Below are 16,863 nucleotides of genomic sequence, written 5' to 3'. Positions count from 1 at the left end.
GAGGCCATCCTGCGATTATATGAGAGTGGGAAATTCAAGCAAATTAAGGATGATTTGCTATCATTTCCAGAGTGTTCGAGTTCAACAATTGATGGCACCATGAAACGAGGAATAGGACCTGGCCCCTTCTCAGGTTTTGTCTTTTTTTGCTTTTCCAATCTATCCACTAAACTTGCTCGTGGGCTGGCCACCCACCTAAGCACAAAAGCCCGGTCATAATATGATTGTGTTTGAACAAAATACGATGTCCGAAAAATGGATTTAGGTAAATTTTAAGGTCCATTTCTTATATAAATCAGGTCTTGGGCAAGATTTTTTTACTTTGAGCTCGGACTGGTCTGGCTCAAATATTATGTTATAAAATAATATTATATTAATTATATATATTAAATAATAATTATATATTTATATTAAATCAATAATCCAATAACAATTAAATTCATTGTCCAAAACTTAAAAAATTTACCCAACTAAATAACCCAACCCAAAATATAAAATTTTAAAATTTATATTTAAGAAATAACTTTTATTATATTTATTTGTGTTTTAATATAATAAAATATGTATTATATTTATGGTAGTATTTTTAATATAAATACTTTTTAATGTATTTTTAATGTGTTAGAAAAACTTTATTTTATCCTTTTTTAGTACATTTAGTGTATTATATTTTAAAAAAATAATTTGAATAAAAATTAATCTAAAAAATCAAATATCGGTGGGCCGGGTGGAGCCCTACTTTACTTTTCTTAAATTGGGTTGGGCTTGGACAAAAAAGTAAACCATTTTTTGGACCGGGCCCGAGCTTGGAAAAATGGTCTAAATACCTTGCATAGGCTCGACCCAACCCATTAGCACCTCTAGTATCCACTGGAGCGAGTCCAATGACTAATTCTCTGCGTTCTATAGGCCCATTAAGAGATAAATGTTGGTCACGAATTTTAAAGATGCTACATACTTAGGGTGAGGATTGAACCTTCAATCATCGGTTAAGATAGAAAAAAATATTTCCATCTTACCTAACTCTTGTGGTTCAGGTTTGTTTATTTTATCAAGCACGACATCTGCAATTGTAATGTTGATAGTGGTTATTCGACAAATGAGAAAACGTTGGGAGAAGGTGATTCAAGGAATGTTGATGGGTAAAGAACTTTGGGTAGCGCTGACTACTTTGTCTTCTCAAAACGGGAGGGGAAGTCAGATTCAACTTCAACTAGCAAGGATTGGTTCCACTTCCCAAACATATGTTACCGACTCCTAACATCACGAATGTAAATGGCAGTCATAGATGTAAAAATAGGACTAATATTTACTACATTTTATACGTGAATATATAAATAAATTAAGACTACTATTTAATTTTTATTGTTTTGATTTCTAAAAAATCGAAATAAAAAATTTATTTATATTATAAATGCATTAAATATTAATGCTATTTTGAAATCTAAAATAAACAATGTGTATGTTGTTAATGCCGAGAAATACTTTTATTTCTAAAATAAATTTTTAATGTGTTGTTTTAATTAATATTATTAATAAAATTATTATTATAGTTTCAACATTATATTAATAATGTTTTGTAGTATTTACTAAGAAAGAAACATGAAAGTAGAAGATTAATTGCACTTAGATTACATACATTATACCTCTAACATCCATGATAATAAAAATATTGATAATGATTTATAAAGATACCTAATGTGTAAACTTGTTATCTATGCAAGTCCAAATGGTAGCACTCTTAAAATTTATGTACTCTTTATGCATAATTGTTTAATAAATTCTAATGTTTTTGATGAATAACACAATTGGGTATAAGTTACCTATGGAATTCATGTTATGTAGAGATGCGATTTAATCTAATTGAGCTTTACTTGTGTGTATTTATTGGTTAAAATTAGGTTTTTTTTTTATTCTTAATGCTATCGATAAGTTAAATCCCTATGCACAAATTTATAGAAATTTTTTTTGAAGGAAGAAATTATAATATTGTTTATTCATAAAAGGAATAATTTCAGCAAGCTTCCTTTTAATTATTGATAATGTAAGAAGAAATCAGTTATTAGGTGCAATATCGGTAACTATAACTAATTTATTAAAAATAATGAAACTATTTTTCATTGGTGATAAAACTAATAAATCAAAACTGATAAATTACTTTTGAGACTCTCATTATATTGAATTTTAAAATTTTATTTTGTAACTTCTTTTTACATAATTATATATTTAGTTTTAATTTTAAAACTCCTCTTATTTTTATTTTGTTAAAGAAATAGAATTATCACTAGTGTCTTGGATTTAATCCTACTTACTACCATCTACAAGTTTATTATTGAGTAAGAATTTATTTTTGTAGGCCTCGAACTATAGTTGTCTATGGGTCAGGCCCTAACAAAATTTTAGGCCCAATTGATAGGCCCGACCCTAAAAATAGGCCCAAAATTTTACCCAAGTCCAACCCAGATTATAGATGTTAAACTCGAACCTACCTATATTAAAACCTAGAGTATCGATGCAATAGAGAATGTATCGATACTCGCTATGAGGTATCGATACCTTAGGGACAGTATTGATACTCAGGCAATTTTTCTTTAATTTTCAAAACATCGAATCTTAAAATGGTATTGATATTGATACTAGGTAGGGTATCAATACTTTTGTGAAAGGTGCTGATGCTTTGTTAAGGGTATTGATAGTTTTTGGCCAAGCCTGGGCTAAAAAACTCTTACTTGAAGCTTAACTTGTTTAGAAAATGGACCTCATTTTTTTTGTCTAAACCTATTTTTTGGGTCTATATTTTTACTCAAACTATCTCATTTTTCGGGCAAACCTTAGAACTTGAACGAGTAGCCCGACCCATGGACAAATCTATCTCCAACCATACAGTTATATTTAAAGGGTTTCCATGTAAAATTCTGTATATTCTTTTCTCTTTTTTCTTTTTCTTTACGATTCATTGTAATTATCGATGTTTAATTTTCACATAAAGGAATCATATAGTCTAGAAATTTCTCATGTTTTATCATTGCCACAACCATGCTCGAACTTTGTTTTGCTACTAACTGTAACAGATTATATATGATTATGGAGAATGATTTTGTTTATGAATGATGAGAGAGAATGGAAATTTTGTTTTGGTTGCATATTATCTAATAATAACTGTTAGAATTAAGTGACCCGAATCCTTATTTAAATAAAATACAGTGATAAAATAAAATAAAAGAATAATCCATATAGAATTACACTTCTTTTATTTTATTTTAGAATAAGGTTTTTTAAACCTTATTAAATTCTATCTATTTGATATTGATTAGAATAATGTATTTCAGTTTTACTAGAATATGACTTTACAATCCTATAAATAGACATAGTATATCCTCTTGTAATTATTCGAATTCGACATAGTGAATTTTCTTCTCCTCTGCCCGTAGTTTTTCCCCGAAAGGGTTTCTACGTAAAATCTGTGTGTTTTTTTTATTATTTTATTTTATTTTATTTTTCATAAATTGGTATCAGAGCTTCTGGGTTATTCATCTTAATCACGGTAATGGCGTCATTGAAGTATGAAATTTCACTGTTAGATCAAAACACTAGATTTGCATTGTGGCAAACTAATATACAAATAGTTCTTACACAGATGGATCTGGAGGATGCCCTGCTAGGGATAGATAAGATGCCTTCAACATTAACAGATGAAGAGAAGAAGCGTAAGGATAAAAAGGCGTTAACACAATTACATCTATATTTGTCCAACGAAATTTTGCAAGATGTGATGAAAGAAAACCGCCGCTGCATTATGGAAGAGGCTAGAATAAATATGTATGTTGAAAACTCTAACAAGCAAATTGCATATAAAACAACGTCTTTATGCTCATCATTTGGAGGAAGGTGCGTTTGTACACGAACACTTAACAGTGTTTAAAGAAATTCTCTCAAACTTGGAGGCCATGAAGGTTCAGTATGATAAGGAAGATCTAGGGTTAATTCTACTTTGTTTGTTGCCCCCGTCTTATTCAACCTTTAGAGACACAATTTTATATAGCCGCGAGTCTCTCACAGTTGATGAGGTTTATGATTCTTTGACCTCATATGATAAGATGAAGCATCTTGTGGTTAAATCTAACTCTCAGAGAAAGGGTCTCATTATTCGTGGGAGACAAGACCGGAATGCTGATGATGATCGTAGAAGGACACAGGAACGGGATCCTCGCGATAAATCTAAGGGTAGATCAAAGTCTTCAAATAGAGGTAAAACTTGCAACTTCTGCAAGAAGAAAGGACACATTAAATCTGAGTGCTATAAGCTACAAAATAAGATTAAAAGAGAGGCTACGAATCAAAAGGGAAAACAACCAGAAAATTACGGTGAAGCTGATATTGTAGAAGACTACAGCGATAGTGAACTTCTAGTCGCTTTTGTCAATGATTCTAAAGTAAGCTAGGAGTGGATACTTGATTCGGGCTGCACCTTCCACATGAGTCCCAATCGGGATTGGTTTACAACTTACTAAACAGTTTCTGAAGGTGTTGTTTTGATGGGAAATAATGCTTCATGTAAAATCACAAGTGTTGGAACAATTAAAGTTAAGATGTTTGATAGAGTTGTCAGAACACTTAGTGACTTACGACATGTTCTAGAATTGAAAAGAAATTTAATTTCGTTGAGCACTCTTGATTCAAAAGTGTAACACCCCAAACCCGGCCCAGACGTTATGACCAGATCCGACATGCCACATCGAAGTGTTCAAAACATTTTATATTGTTGATCCAGAAAAACTTACTTAGTGTTTTAAAAGATAATTTCATTATAGATTAAAGTGAATGGAAGCTGTGCACCAGGTAGGAAACTGAAAAAGAAGTGGTGAGCCCATCGGACTGCTTAAGTACTAAGCTCCCTTCAGATCCAATCCTAGACATGCATATCACCATTGCCACACCTTAACGTCATGTATATTTCTAGGAAACCGATTTGATTAAATCATTTTTAGGAAAAGTGATTAATTTTGGAAAATACTTTCATTGAGGAAGCTTTGCTTGTTGTCGTGTTATTTTGAAATCAATTGTTGTTTTTGAAAACGCGCACTAAAGCTATCTAATTTCAACAGTTAAAATAAGTAATACATATTAAAACCATCAAAAATAATTAAGCGGTTTTATTTCATTTAAAAACCCAAAACTTCAAACGTAAATAAAATGATGTCCAGTTCACCAGAAGAAAATCAAACTTTCAGAACGGGTGGCCACTCTGAATTCCCTCACAGTTCCAAGCCCACTATAGTTGGGGATTACCTGCGTGGATAAAAATAAAAGGGGTGAGTTTGGGGGAACTCAGTGTGTAAATTAAACCAACCATAGCCTATATCAGCTTAAACCACAGAAATAGAATAAGTTGGCATTAGCCTGCAATGTAATTCGAATAAAGCCCATAGGCCCATAATGAGCGAGCAGATATTACATGTTTATGCAGAAACCCAATCCAGATTCATCCATAACACTCCCGTACCAGCCTTACACCATGTGGGGAGACTACTCGACCCACCCAACCACTACACACCACAGAAATTGCAGCAAGGTGCGGATATTGTGACGAAGTCACCAGATCTGAATATTGTGGCGAGCCACCGTATCAGATATATGTGGCGAGCCACCAGATCGAATAATTGTGGCATAGCCACCAGGACAGATATATGTGGCAGAGCCACCATATCAGATAATTGTGGCATAGCCACCAGGACGCTTCCTCCATAGTATAACATGCAACAGATATATAATCATGGCATACATCATACAAAATCAGATCGTCATGCTTTTCAGTCAAAAGTAACCCTAGGGGTATAATGGTAATTTTGCATACATAGGGGTATTCAAGTAATTTAACTATTCTTAAGGTTTTTATACATAACATAGCCATTTACGTACGATCAGAAACATTTACCGCATTTTCTTACCAATTTGGGCCCGTTGGCCCATTATCCCGTTTTTGGCCCATTAAGCCCAAAAATATCGAAATGCACAGAATCACGCACTCTACAGTCTTATCACTTTAATTTACCATATACATCAAACTATTAATCTCATGAGCATTCACACACTCGCAAGATCTCAAAATACCAGCTTTTCGGCATTTCGGCTTCTTTGCTTGTGCCGATCTAGTCTATAAGAGGGTGTTAGTTACACACCTGTTTGCGACGATATGCTGACGAGATCCATACACGAACAGCCTACAATTGGATTACTAACACGTTAATCTAACTATTCAAATACGAACTACGTATTAACCCCTTACGATATTCGGCCAACCACACCTACAAATCAGAGTAAGCTTATAAGAAATCAATAAGCAACTCATTAACAAATTTTTGTCAGTGTTTACCACATAATCATAATTTCACTGCAAGCTATCTTCCTGAGCAACAGTCACTAAATCATTATAACTGGAGCTACGAAACTCCAAATCAAGTGCCATTAATTTTCTCTGAAAATAGACTCATATATCTTTTATCCATAAAATTTTCAGAATTTTTTGTTTAGCCAATCAATACCAGATTTTTCTCAAAGTTTCCCATGTTTCACTGTTTGACTAATCTGACCACTCTTCATTACGAATCAAATTTCTCATTGTACAGAATTCAAAATATGTTTTTGTTTATTTCATTTGAAACTAAACTCAATAATCTTTAATTACATAATTTATTCAGCTTCTAATCCATCTCCCACAATTTATGGTGATTTTCCAAAGTCACATTATCTTCTTTGTCCCAAGCGATTTATTACCAAATCACTCTTTCACACATACCTTGCATGCATGTTATTTAAACATGTATATCACCAATCAATCATCACATATCTATGCTTTTACTAAGCATAATCTCCATTTCATCATTTTAAAGCACAACATGTTAGCCGATTTTTCCCCCTAGCATCTAAGGCACATGCATGCTCATTTGTTTGGCTCAACTTCACCTATCTTCCATTTTTCATCAAAAGAACATGAAACAACAACCATTTCCTTTATTTTAATTCATGACTAAATGCTCACAACACAACTAAAAACCAAAATATGCTTCAAGAGTTAAGGTAGAATCAAGAAGAACTCATGAACATCAAGATAGAAGCAAACTACCATGAACTTACCTTCAATTTTCTTCCCCAAGTGACCGAACATTCAAGAGCTTTCTCCTCTCCTTTCTCTTCTCTAACTTTCGGCTATGATGAACAAAGATGGGCAAAACTTTGTTATTTTCACCCCTTTTTCTTTTAATAAAATTTCATATTTCATCCATTTAATTCTTTAATACAAAAGACATGAAATGCCCATCATGGAACATTTACCTAAACCATTATCATGGAACATTTACCTAAACCATTATCATGGAATATTTACCTAATCCATTATCATGGAACATTTACCTAACCCATTATCAATTTGTACCATGAATTATGGATATCAAGTGCTCATATTGTCTACAACAACATGATGGCTGGCCACTTCATGTAAAATGGGAGGTTTGTCATGCAAATCCTCCTATTTTGCACTCCTATTTATTTGGCCACTTCAATTTAGCCTATAGCATTTTTAAACATTTTCACATAGGTTCTATTTCATAATTTCACCCTCTTTTTCTTATGGAACAAAAATTAACTAAAATTGTCGGGTTCTATCTTAAGCTTGGGCCTTCTAGAGGCCCACTAACATAATTAAACCTATGCCAACATTCACGAATTCCGAAAATTGGGGCGTTACAACTCTACCCTCCTTAAAGAAATTTCGTCCTCGAAATTTACTCGATCCAACTAGTTGAGGGTATTGTTGACGATAGTCTCTTCGATTCCAAAGTAGCTTATTCCCTTCCATGATTACGCCTAAAGTACTTTCACTAATGGGATGATTTCCTTCGAGAACCTTAACATCTCGAGCCAATATTTGCACAGGCTCCTCCTCAAAGGTCAAATCATCGAACTTCAATTTCTACAAGGCGGCGGGACATGAGCGAGGTCAAGACGATAACGCATTAACATGGAGACGTGAAAACATCGTGAATCTGTCTAACTCGAGGCAATTCAATCGATAAGCCACTGGGCCTACTCGCTTCAAAACCCGATAAGGCCCAATGAACCGCGGACTCAACTTGCCCTTCTTACCAACCTTAATATCTTCTTCCAAGGAGAAACCTTTAAGAATACCATATCACCTACTGAGTACTCAATCTCCTTACGCTTCAAATCTGCATACGACTTTTGCCTATCAGATGCTTTTTTTAACCGGTCTCTAATTATGCTGACCTTATCCTCAGTATCAGCTACCAACTCTGGTCCAAGAACTTGTCGCTCTCCTAATTCGGTCCAACAACTAGGTGTATGACACCTTCGTCCATACAGTGCTTCATATGGTGCCATTCGAATACTCGCCTGGTAACTGTTATTGTACGTAAATTCTTCCAACGGCAAGTAATCCTCCCAACTACCTCGAAAGTCAATCACGTATCCCCTCAACATGTCCTCCAGAATCTGAATAACCCTTTCCGATTGACCATCAGTCTGGGGATGGAAAGCCGTACTAAAATTCAATCGCGTCCCCAATGCTTCATGCAACCTTTGCCAAAATTGAGATGTAAATATGGGATCCCAATCAGAAATAGTTGAAACTGGGACTCCATGAAGTCGCACAATCTCCGCCACATACAACTTGGCTAACTTTTAAAGTGAAAAGTCAGTACGAACAGGTATGAAATGGGCCGATTTGGTCAACCTATCTACAATCACCCACACTGAGTCTTTCTTTGATGGTGTCAAGGGCAGCCCACTCACAAAGTCCATGGTTACCCTCTCCCACTTCCAAAGTGGTATCTTCACTGACTGTAACAGTCCAGAGGGTAATTGATGCTCAGCTTTCACTTGTTGGCATGTCAGACATTTCCGTACAAACTCCGTTACTTCTCATTTAAGTCCGGGCCACCAGTACAATTCTCGTAAGTCGTGATACAACTTGTTCCCTCCAGGATGCATGGCATAAAGTCCTCCATGAGCTTCCTTCAATATTGTCTGCCTCAAATCAGAGTCATTCGGAACACAAATTCTTCCTCAGAAACACAGAACTCCTTCGCCATTTAACCCAAACTCAGAAGTTTCCCCTTCCTTAACTTGTTGAAAACGAGCGACCAAAGACTCATCGTTCAACTGCTTTTCCTTAATCTGATCCACCCAGGTTGGCCTCACTTGCAACTCAGCCAACAGACTTCCATCATCATACAAACTCAGACGAGCAAACATTGCTCTCAGATCAGATACAGTTCTACGACTTAGAGCATCGGCTACCACATTAGCCTTGCTTGGTAATACTCGATCGAATAGTCATAATCCTTAAGCAACTCAATCTATCTCATTTGCCTAAGGTTCAGCTCCTTCTGAGTCAACAAATACTTAAGACCCTTGTGGTCTGTGTATATAATACACCTCTCCCCGTACAAGTAATATCTCCAAATCTTAAGTGCAAATATCACTGCCGCCAACTCCAAATCATGAGTAAGATCCCTTCGTGAGGTTTAAGCTGTCATGATGCATATGCAACTACTTTACCCTCCTGCATTAACACGCAACCCAAACCCACGTGTGATGCGTCCATCGCACACAAGAAAATCCTTCCCAGACTCATTTGAATCAACACAGTGTTTCAATCGAACTTTCTTCAACTTCTCAAAAGCTTCCTCGCTTCTTCTCACCCATACAAACGGTACTCTTTTCCTTATGAGTTTTGTCGAGGTGCTGCCATCACGAAAAACCTTCCACAAACCTTCAGAGTATCCCGCCAACCCTAGGAAACTTGAATTTCGACACCGCCCTAGGTGGCTTCCACTCCAAAATTGCTTCAATCTTTCGAGGTCCACCTTAATCCCTTGGCAGAGACCACATGTCCTAAGAAGGTTACCTCCTCAACCAAAATTCACACTTGCTGAATTTCGCAAAGAGTTCCTTCTCCTTAACACTCGCAGCATTATACGGAGATACTCATCATGTTTCGCTTCAGTTTCAGAATATACCAGGCTATCATCAATGAAGACGACTACGAATCGATCCAAGAATGGTTGGAACACCGATTCATCGATCCATAAATGCTTGTAGGAGCGTTAAATCATCCAAATGGCATAACCAAAAACTCGTAATGACCATACCGAGTCCTGAATGTCGTCTTATGGATATCTGCCTCCTTGACCCTTAACTGATGATATTCAGATCGGAGGTCGATCTTAGAAAATACAGAAGCCCCTCTAAACTGGTCAAACAGATCGTCAATCCTTGGCAGTGGATACTTATTCTTAATTGTCAGTTTGTTCAACTGGCGATAATCAATGTACATCTGTATTGTACCATCCTTCTTCTTCACGAATAGCACCGGTGCTCTCCATGGAGACACGCTTGGCCTAATGAAGCCCCTATCCAACAACTCTTAAATTTGTGCCTTTAGCTCCACCAACTCCTTTGGTGCCATTCTATACGGTGCGATAGACACTGGTGCCGTTCCAGGCAATAAGTCGATTCCAAACTCTACTTCTCGGTTCTGAGGCAATCCTGGAAGCTCCTCCGGAAAAACATCTTGGAACTCCTTTACAGTCCTAACCTTGTCCACTGACAATCCCTCCCCTTCCGACTGACTTACAAATGCCAAATAGGTCTCATAACCTTTCTGAATCCACTTTTCGACTCTTAATGCTGACACTACATTGGACAAATAATCCCTTCGCTCGCCTATCATCATAACCTCCTCACCCTCCGTGGTCCTTAACACCATTCCTTTTGCAAAGACAATCCAAAGTCGTCCTATGCTTAACAAGCCACCCATTCCCGAATGAGGTCAAACTCTCCGAACAGTAACTCCATCGATCTCCGGGAAAACCTTGCCTTGAGTTTCTAAGGTACATCCTATATAGTTTGTCTACCCTAACCGAATGACTTAAAGGACTTAACACAGATACCCCACTCACCATCTTCTCAGAGTGCACATCCAACAACCCAGATATGGCACATGCAACATAGGAATGAGTAGATCCAATATCCACCAAAGCAGTATATGGCATGCCAGAAACCAAGAACGTACCAGTTATGACGTCAGGTGCGTCGCCCTCCTCTCGACGACGAGCTGCATACACCAAAGCTGGCTGTCGAGCTTCAGCATTTCTGACACCCCTGCTAGGTGCTCCCCGACCTCGACCGTTTCTATTTCCACCCCTACCTTGTTCACATCCTCTCGGTGGTTGGGGTCTACCCCTTACGGGTTGAGCAATCTTCTGTTCAGCAACTTGAACCTGATCAGCTTTTTGAGGGCAGTCCCGTACTCTATGTTCCATAGATCCACATCGGAAACAAACACCAGAGCGTTTCCAACACTCGCCCAAATGTACCTTACCACAGTCTCCATATATTGATGGTCTGACCACATTCATCGGTACTGCTCGAACTGGTTCCTCCACTCTTGCTCTCTTAATAATCCTATTTGCACCACCCGAAGGTCCTGAATCCCTCCAAAAATGGTTCCAATCCTTCTCCCAATTTTTCTTTTCAGCACGCTTAACCTCCTCAGTGATCCTTGCCTTCTCCACCAAGACCGCGAAGTCTCGCTCCCTCTGCGGAGCGATCAACATCCTGAGGTCATCTCTAAGACCATCCTCGAAGTGCACACTTTGCTCATACTCCGTAGCAACTATGCCCATGGCATACCGGATCAACCTCAGAAACTTGGTCTCGTACTTGGCAACTGTTTTACCTTCTTGCACCAGATTCAGGAATTCCTTCCTGCGGGCGTCCACATAACTTGCTCCAACATACTTCCCTTTAAAGGCCGTCTTAAACAGTTCCCAAGTTACCCTATCAGCCGGGATCCCTTCTCTCACAGTGAGCCACCACTGATAGGCCTCGTCCCGCAGCAACGATACGGCTCCCTTCAGCTTCTGCTCCACAGAGCAGTCTAAGTCATCCATAATCCGTTCTGTGGCCTCTAAACCAATATTCCGCCACATTCAGGGCTATACCAGACACACCCCTAAATATCTCCGCTCTGTTAGCCCGAAGTCGTTCAGAAATAGATCCCCGAACTCCATTGCCCGTACTTACCCCGGTAACCCTTTCCAGAATAGGAAGCATTGCCTGTGACAGGGCATCATTCTCGGCACCGCGGTCATAAGACTCTACCTCTATTGCCGGTGGTACCGGTGCATCCACCGCCAGCATATGTCTTGAAGACGAAGATCTCGCTCGAGCACTTCCTCGGCTCCGTCCACGGCCTCTTGTACTCATATCGTATTATCTTGATTATGAATTTTTATACATCAATTAATATTCCAGTGTTTATTACAGATGTTTTATGAATCAGAAAGAAATTCAGAGTTTGTTTTCGCAGAATCGAATTCTAGCTACAGTTTCAATCTCTTATCAGATTTTCCTATGGTTTCAGTATTATCCTATCTAGAGTGTCCTAGTAGGGTTTCAGTACAGACAGATAATTCAGGAAAATATTCAGAAAAATTCAGAATACTTACAGACTTGAGCCGGTGATTCGGAATGCCACCTTCTAAAGATCTAAATTTTGAAAATCGAGTTTTTCGCATTCCTTATAAAATTTTCGCTTTCGAAAATCTTTATTTTTGTAAACCCATTTCACAGCCGAGTTATTGCAACCTAGGCTCTGATACCACTAAATGTAACACCCTAAACCCGACTCAGACGTTATGACCAGATCCGACATGCCACATCGAAGCGTTCAAAATATTTTATATTGTTGATCCAGAAAAACTTACTTAGTGTTTTAAAAGATAATTTCATTATAGGTTAAAGTGAATGGAAGCTGTGCACCAGGTAGGAAACCGAAAAAGATGTGGTGAGTCCATCGGACTGCTTAAGTATCAAGCTCCCTTCGGATCCAATCCTAGACATGCATACCGCCATTGCCACATCTTAACGTCATGGATATTTCTAGGAAACCGATTTAATTAAGTCATTTTTAGGAAAAGTGATTAATTTTGGAAAATACTTTCATTGAGGAAGCTTTGCTTTTTGTCGTGTTATTTTGAAATCAATTGTTGTTTTTTAAAACGCGCCCTAAAGCTATCCAATTTCAACAGTTAAAATAAGTAATACCTATCTTAGTAATACATATTAAAACCATTAAAAATAATTAAGTGGCCTTATTACATTTAAAACCCAAAACTTCAAACGTAAATAAAAGGATGTCTAGTTCACGTAAGAAAATCAAACTTTCGAGCGGGTGGCCACTCAAATTCCCTCACGACTCCAAGCTCACTATGGTTGGGGATTACTGCGTGGATTAAAATAAAAGGGTGAGTTTGGGGAAACTCGATGTAAATTAACCCAACCATAGCCTATATCACCAAACCATAGAAATAGAATAAGTTGGCCTTAGCCTAGAAATGAATTCAGAATAAAGCCCATAGGCCCATAACAGAATAGAACAGATATTATATGTTTATGCAGAAACCCAACCCAGATTCATCCATAACACCCCCGTACCAGCCTTACACCATGTGGGGAGACTACTCGACCCACCCAACCGCTACACACCACAGAAATCGCAGCAAGGCTGCCAGATATTGTGACGAAGTCACCAAATACAAATATTGTGGCAGAGCCACCAGAACAGATATATGTGGCAGAGCCACCATATCAGATAATTGTGGCATATCCACCAGGACGCTTCCTCCATAGCATAACATGCAACAGATATATAATCATGGCATACATCATACAGAATCAGATCGTCATGCTTTTCAGTCAAAAGTAACCCTAGGGGTATAATGGTAATTTTGCATACATAGGGGTATTCAAGTAATTTAGCTATTCTTAAGGTTTTCATACATAACATAGCCATTTACGCATCGATCGAAACACTTACCGCGTTTTCTTACCAATTTGGGCCGTTGGCCCATTATCCCGCTTTTGGCCCATTAAGCCCAAAAATATCGAAATGCATGTAATCGCGACTCTGCAGTCTTATCACTTTAATTTACCATATACATCAAACTATTAATCTTATGAGCATTCACACACTCGTAAGATCTCAAAATACCAACTTTTTCTAAGATTCACTTTTTCGACATGTGCCGATCTAGTCTATAAGAGGGTGTTAGTTACACACATTTTGCGATTTATATTGATGAGATCTACACAAGAACCGCCTACAATTGGATTACTAACACGTTAATCTAACTATTCAAATACGAACTACGATTAACCCCTTACAATATTTGGCCAACCACACCTACAAATCGAGTAAGCTTATAAGAAATCAATAAGCAACTCATTAACAAATTTTGTCGATGTTTACCACATAATCATAATTTCACTGCAAGCTGTCTTCCTGAGCAACAGTCACTAAATCATTTATAACTGGAGCTACGAAACTCCAAATCAAGTGCCGTTAATTTTACCTGAAAATAGACTCATATATCTTCTATCCATAAAATTTTCAGAATTTTTGGTTTAGCCAATCAATACCAGATTTTTCTCAAAGTTTCCTATGTTTCACTGTTTGACTAATCTGACCACTCTTCATTACGAATCAAATTTCTCATTGTACAGAATTCAAATTATGTTCTTGTTTATTTCATTTGAAGCTAAACTCAATAAGGTTTAATTACATAATTTATTCAGCTTCAATCCATCTCCCACAATTTATGGTGATTTTCCAAAGTCACATTACTGCTGCTGTCCCAAGCAGATTTATTACCAAATCACTCTTTCACACATACCTTGCATGCATGTTATTTAAACATGTATATCACCAATCAATCATCACATATCTATGATTTTACTTAAGTATAATCTCCATTTCATCATTTTAAAGCACAACATGTTAGCCGATTTTTCCCCTTAGCATCTAAGGCATATGCATGCTCATTTGTTTGGCTCAACTTCACCTATCTTCCATTTTTCATCAAAAGAACATGAAACAACAATCATTTCCTTCATTTTAATTCATGATTAAATGCTCACAACACAACTAAAAACCAAAATATGCTTCAAGAGTTAAGGTAGAATCAAGAAGAACTCATGAACATCAAGATAGAAGTAAACTACCATGAAATTACCTTCAATTTTCTTCCCCAAGTGACCGAACATTCAAGAGCTTTCTCCTCTCCTTTCTCTTCTCTAACTTTCGGCTATGATGAATAAAGATGGGCAAAACTTTGTTCTTTTCACCCCTTTTTCTTTTAATAAAATTTCATCTTTCATCCATTTAATTCTTTAATACAAAAGACATGAAATGCCCATCATGGAACATTTACCTAAACCATTATCATGGAACATTTACCTAACCCATTATCATGGAATATTTACCTAATCCATTATCATGGAATATTTACCTAACCCATTATCAATTTGTACCATGAATTATGGATATCAAGTGCTCATATTGTCTACAACAACATGATGGCTGACCACTTCATGTAAAATGGGAGGTTTGTCATGCAAATCCTCCTATTTTGCACTCCTATTTATTTGGCCGCTTCAATTTAGCCTATAGCATTTTCAAACATTTTCACATAGGTTCTATTTCATAATTTCACCCCCTTTTTCTTATGGAACAAAAATTAACTAAAATTGTCGGGTTTTATCTTAAGCTTGGGCCTTCTAGAGGCCCACTAACATAATTAAACCTATGCCAACATTCACAGAATTCTTAAAAATTGGGGCGTTACAAAAAGGGTGCAGATACACAGCTGAAAGTGGGGTTTTAAAGATTTCCAAAGGTTCTTTTGTTGTGATGAAAGGGCAGAGAAAGATTGCCAAGTTATATTTTTTGCAGGGTTCTACTGTTACTGATGATGTAGCTGTCGCTTCCTCTTTCTTGTCAGATGATAATATTACTAAACTTTGGCATATACGCCTACGACATATGAGTGAGAATGACATGGCAGAATTGAGCAAAAGAGGACTTCTTGATGGGCAAGGAATTTGCAAACTGAATTTTTGTGAGCACTGTGTTTTTAGGAAGCAAAAAAGAGTTCGATTCACCAGAGGAATCCATAACACGAAGGAAACGTTGGAGTATATTCATTCTGATCTGTGGGGGCCATCCAGAGTGCCTTCGAGAGGTGGAGCTAATTATATGCTAACCTTTATTGATGATTTTTCTAGAAAAGTTTGAGCGTTCTTTCTGAAGTAGAAAAGTGATGTGTTTTCCGCATTTAATCCTTGAAAAATTATGATTAAAAAATAGATGGGAAAACAAATAAAATACCTCTGCACAGACAATGGGTTAGAGTTTTGCTCTGATGAGTTTAATAGATTGTGCAAGTCAGAAGGGATCGTGAGACACTTGACAGTTCGCCATACTCCACAGCAAAATGGTATTGCAGAACGAATGAACAGAACGATCATGGAGAAGGTTCGATGTATTTTGTCAAATGCCAACTTGTCAAAGTCGTTTTGGGCAGAAGCAACCTCTATTACATGTTTTTTGATCAACCGATCTTTATCCGTTGCCATTGAGAAAAAGACTCCACAAGAGGTATGGTCTGGTAATCCTGCTAATTATTCTGATTTAAAGATTTTTGGGTGTCCTACGTATGCTCATGTTGATAATGGAAAATTGGAACCGAGATTCATTAAATGCGTTTTTCTTGGTTATTAAGCTGGTGTAAAAGGGTATAAGTTATGGTGTCCTGAAAATAGAAAAGTTGTGATTAGCAGAGATGTTTTTGATGAAACTGCTATGCTACCTAACTTATCTCTTAAAGACTCTTCCAATAAAGAAAATCAAAAGCAGGTGGAACATCAGATTAATACAGAGTCGAATCCTCAAGCTAGTACAAAAATTAAGAATAGAGTTGCTTCTTCACCGCAATACTCTAT

This window comes from Gossypium arboreum, chromosome 2 (assembly GCF_025698485.1).
Source record: "Gossypium arboreum isolate Shixiya-1 chromosome 2, ASM2569848v2, whole genome shotgun sequence".
NCBI classification, from domain to species: Eukaryota; Viridiplantae; Streptophyta; class Magnoliopsida; order Malvales; family Malvaceae; genus Gossypium; species Gossypium arboreum.
This window is presented reverse-complemented; position numbering follows the sequence as displayed.